Source organism: Mastigoproctus giganteus, chromosome 3 (assembly GCF_048544385.1).
Source record: "Mastigoproctus giganteus isolate SK-2022 chromosome 3, ASM4854438v1, whole genome shotgun sequence".
Lineage (NCBI taxonomy): Eukaryota > Metazoa > Arthropoda > Arachnida > Uropygi > Thelyphonidae > Mastigoproctus > Mastigoproctus giganteus.
The window spans coordinates 31,776,576-31,781,920 of NC_143577.1; positions in this window are offsets into that span (position 1 = coordinate 31,776,576).

Genomic DNA, 5,345 nt, shown 5'->3' on the forward strand with positions numbered 1-5,345 from the left:
TGCATCATAGTATCCAATCAGATTGGTCAGACAAGACTGCCCCTTAACAAATCCATGTTTCGAATGTATAACACGCGCGTATCCCTATGGGTGATATAACATTTTTCCTACTTTAAGATAAAAATAAACAAAAACGTACATAATAATGGACTTGTGATGTAAAGAGTAAAGCAGGTCATGAGCAGAATTTGTGTTACTTTTAGACCAAACAAAATTATGTATGAAAGTAAACCGTTGAAGCATTACCTTTAAAGAAATATGCAGGATTCAATAATAATTATTACAGAACATACATATCCTAACAAAAAGTCACAGGATACTCTTCCCAATGCAAATAACTGTCCAAATAAGAAATAAGCAAATATTAAGCGGTCCCAAGTCAAAAATTAGCAATGAACTGAAGAAATGGGAGTCCAGAAGTGCCACTGAGTTTAATAAACGATCAGACAGGCGTAAAATACTGACTAATAAGAGCTAAAGCTCCCGAAGATTAGCATTACCATTGGTATAGGCATATCATGCAAGAAACAACCTTATGCAGCATAAGCCAAAAAAAAAAAAAAAACCTTCCACTTCACCCCTCGGTTCGTTCGAAATACCTGTCCAATGAAATCGGTTCGATCGGTGTTTTCGACCATCTATCTTCTACGCCCTACCTCATACACCAAATCAATAACCAACCAATCGCACTACCGACAGACAGAAAATAAATAAAATAAGAAAGAAAACAGCCCATAAAATAACACATAAGATAGATGCTGTTGAGAAATGCCGATCACACTACACCAACATGGAGAGTAGCAAAATAGGAATGAAGCCATTGAAATATGTCAAAAACTTTCCGTATTTAGGTAGTCAGTCAAGAGCATCCGAAAAAACATATTCTGAAATCTTTATGAGTAAACAAATTCAAACTGCAGTAAAATGGTGCTGGTCCTTCAGTCACTGTAGCTGAGTTCAACACTAGGATGATAATCACTATTTGTTTTAGTATTAGCCATATATTACAAGGAAACGTTTAATATTAGTGAGTATTGGAAAATGAAGAAAGGAAGCAAGCTTACAGAGCATCAGCTAAAAAAAAAAAACATATCCCTTGTCCATCTCCATCCACTCTAACAATTTCTGTAATTCTTAAACTTATTCAAACTACCAGATGGAACTTTATTCGAATGGTAGTTTAAGCAAGACGAAGATTCCATCAGCATGCATTCCAAGACTTAAACACCTAAATCAGATCTCCTCACAGGCTCCTGTGAGAAGATGTTTTTGCAATCCCTAGTTGCAGGGGTTGTAATTTTCAGAACTGAAGTTTTCCTTGGCAAGGGTATACCTTTGTTCGCTGGTTTTTCGACCAGCAAAGAGAAAGTCGAACTCACAGCACCCGCGATTTACAGGCAGTAACTCAGAGCACCAGCGATTTGGAGGTGATAGGGAAGAGGAAGAGGGGGAGACCTAAGCTGAGATGGAAGGACAAGGTGGCAAAGGATTTAAAAGAGATTAAGCCCAGGATAGGGAGGAATGGAGGATCTGATTACTTTCGATGGACGGAAATGCCGACCCCATATAAACGTGGGAAGAAAGCAAAGATAAAGAAGAAAAAAAAAAGAATTGCAAATTATACATTACATCTGTCTGTAATTTAATTACTACTGTAGGAGTATAATTGGTACTATATAGGTATTCAAAGTGTATTAAAACATTGGCATAAAAGTATGCTACTAGTAAAACAACAGTACATCTATGCTGTATTTCGTAACAATCCTTGTTCCATCCCTGCTTCTTCATGGCACGGATGGGAATTAGGAAATAGCTTTTCCTGGATACTAAGTAGTATCTGTCGAATAACACACACACACACACACACACACACACACACACACACAGTTATCTGATTACAGACAGAGGCAGTAGGGATCCCAGTTAGTATTGGTGGTTGAGTTTTCCTTCAGCACTGCAAACAAATCAGCGGGATCCAACCTTCGAATCTGACAGCCCTTATATCTAGGATAAGTGTATGATTCCAGGTGAATCTAATCTGCACCAACCTTGCAAAAGACGTCAAAAGAAGTCTGGTGGCCAGGTTCTGAGCCAGTCTCATCACTGTTACAACAGGATGGAGATGAGAGAAACCCCACGCAAAAACAGGGAGGAGCGGAGCTACACTCATGCGGATGACTTCTGTCTTTCTGATCAATTTAATTATCATGCGCAGTTTCCCAGGCATAACCCACAAATGGCTTGCGCTCAAAAAAGTGTTTTGACTGTGAAAACATAAGGTAACAGAATTGTATCCGAGGGCCTAATATGTCGGTTCCTAACGAACCTATCTCGGTCCCTCCGTCGAGGAGACTTGAGGAGATATATAATATTTCAGCTGTCGAGACCAGAGAGAGAATTTTTGTTTCCAGGGTGGGACCAGCAACAAAAGCGGAAAGTATCAGGGCACTCTTTGCCCAAGAACATGGGATCAACTTAGACGCAAAAGCTATCAAACCAGACACCCGACCTATTCTTCCTTTATCATCTCCTGCCCTGCGAATGCAAAGCATATCGTTTTGAATTCTAGCTGCTGGCCAGTAGGCACTCTTATAAAGCCGTTCCAAGAGAGGTGCAGATCGATCGCTTACAGCGGATCCAGGCGAGATAAACAGTCATAACTACAAAAGGATGACTTGTTACCAGGTTCACACAAAGGAGAGATTCTTTGGTTTACGCAGAATGTACGCAGCCTAAAAAACAAGCCTCATTGTCTCCATACCCTCCTATTGCTTAATGAGTTTGATGTCATCTGCATTCAGAAACATGGTTAACGGCGGATAGACAGCTTGATCTTACCCATTTTAACACCCCTTACAAACACATTGGGAATCACAGGATTAAGGGGCGAGGCAGAGGTGTTGAAATCCTGTTCAACGATCGATTCCAGCCAATAAGGACACGAGTGAGCCAGTCAAACAACTTTGGGGCAGTCTCCCTGACGCTGAGGAGTCCTCTTCTTCAAATCCAATGCTGCCTGGTTTACTTTCCTCCAGACCACAATGTAAGACTCTAGAGCTGAGCTGCTCACGTGGTTAACAACCAACTTAGTGCCTAAAATTCCAACTGTTGTAGCAGGTGATTTTAACTTGCCACTGCCCAGGTATGGGAATGCCCTTGAGGGCCTTGAGGCCACTCTTCGGGCCTTTAATCTTACACAATTAGCGACGCAACCAACTAGAGCGTGTCAAGCGCTGGACCTAGTCTTCCACAACTTGCAAGATATCAAACTCCTATCTAGCCACTTTCGATTCCAATCTGATCACTCGCCAATTGCATGTAAACTATCCTCACAGAGCAATTCCTTTGTGTTCCATGATGAGTACTCCGCTGAATTGCCTAGGATAGCCTTCTCTACCAAATATCTGAAGCCAGAGATCATTCTCCAATGTTTCATTGGGTTTGACTGTGGGCGCCTCTATTCTGAGCCATTGGGGGATGACGTTATGTTCCTGTCCGAACAATTGAAGTTAATTGCACTACGTGGTGCAGCCAGAATCACCAGAATTGGTAACAGGCCGAATCGAGGTTTTAATAAGGAAACTTAGATGGTTTTCATCAAGAAGCAGAAGGCCTACCGGAAATGGCAGAAAACTCAACTTCCCTCAGACCGTTCCATCTTTAAGAAAGAAAGAGCTTGTTCTTGAAAAAGAAAAGGTTGGTCCTTAACCAAGCTGTTCTCAATAGGTTGAAGAGTGGTAGAAGGATCCTTTTGCATCATCATCATCTAGCCATTGACCAAACGTTTGTCCAGGAATGGGCACAGTTCAGCTTACTACAGGCAGATTTTCCTGACTCTGATTCCTCTCTCTCTCTCTCTCTCTCTCTCTCTCTCTCTCTCTCTCACACGCAGGAGGACTGGTTACTTAGGGCACACTTGTCTGAAATAGAAATAACTAGAGAGACCCTAATTGATGTCATCAATAACCTACTCAAAAAACCACTGTAGGTCCTGATGGTTTCCCACTCTTTATTACCAAAATTTGCAGCCCATATATAGTGGACCTTCTCCTTCACCTTTCCAGACAAATCCTGCAATCTGGAATAGTTCCTTCAATTTGGAAAACTTACCATGTTAAGCTCATTCCAAAGATCAAGAAACCAAAATCTCCTAAAGACCTGCGACCAATCGCCATCAGTTGTTCTTTATTAAAAATATTTGAAAAAGTAATTCAGCCAACAATTTCCCAGCATTGTTTTGCACACAGACCCGAGTACCTGCACTCCGTTCTACAAAGGAGATCGACAACTACCAATCTTCTTGATACCCTCTTCAGAATTCAGCGTACCCTTAACAACAAATCACAGCTTGATATCATATTCCTCGACATAAAATCGGCTTATGACAAAATACACCTCCCAGCTCTTTTTACCATTCTGAAACTGCTTCGGCTTGCGAGATACCTTACATCAAATTTTGAAATCTATTTTACTTCCTAGACACCTGTCTGTGATCTACAATGACTTTCAAGTAACTAATGACGTCTCAAGAGGCATCCCGCAAGGAAGCGTACTGTCAGCTATTCTGTTTGCAGCAGTTTTGGCAGCCTTTCCTTGCTCAGAGTCCGAACTTTGTCTCTTATGCCGACGATCTGAAATTCTACGTGAGCTCAGATCATAATCATCAGATTCATGATATCAACCAACAAACCTCTAGGCAGATATTGAGCTTGGAAAGTTATCTTGCCACAATTGGGCTGCATCTGAGCCCTTCCAAATCAGTGCAACTGACGATAACCAAGAAGAGAGTCAAGAATGATATCCAAATTTTTGTTAGTGGGGAGCCGGTGCAAAAAGCGACCTCCCATACTGACCTTGGCCTCACCTGGGATGTTGGGCTCACATTTTAGCCTCACTTTGTCAGGATGAGGCAGAAGACGTACGCAGCTCTTTGGGTAGTGCGTCAAAAGCTCGTTGGTGTGCATCAGCCAGCTCTGCTTGTTCGGCACATCCTGAGGTGTATTACGCCGATTCCTCTCTATGCTTCAGAAATTTGGTCATCTGCACCTGCCTCATACCTTCAAAAGTATCTCAGTTTAGAGTACTGGTTCCTTGGATGGATGAACAGTGTGGTAAACTACCACCTAATTATCTCCAGATCGATCCTACCGGCAAATCTGGGCACCACTCCCTGGAGACATATCATCATGACAAAAAATGTCCTCACGCTTGCATGGTTTATAACGAGGCGAATTGATGCTCCATGGGTATCCACATTAATATGTAGCCCGAGGAGGGCAAGACGGGAACACCCCGACTCCTGTCTCCTTCTGTGTCTTACACCGTCAAGAATTGATTCCCTGAGG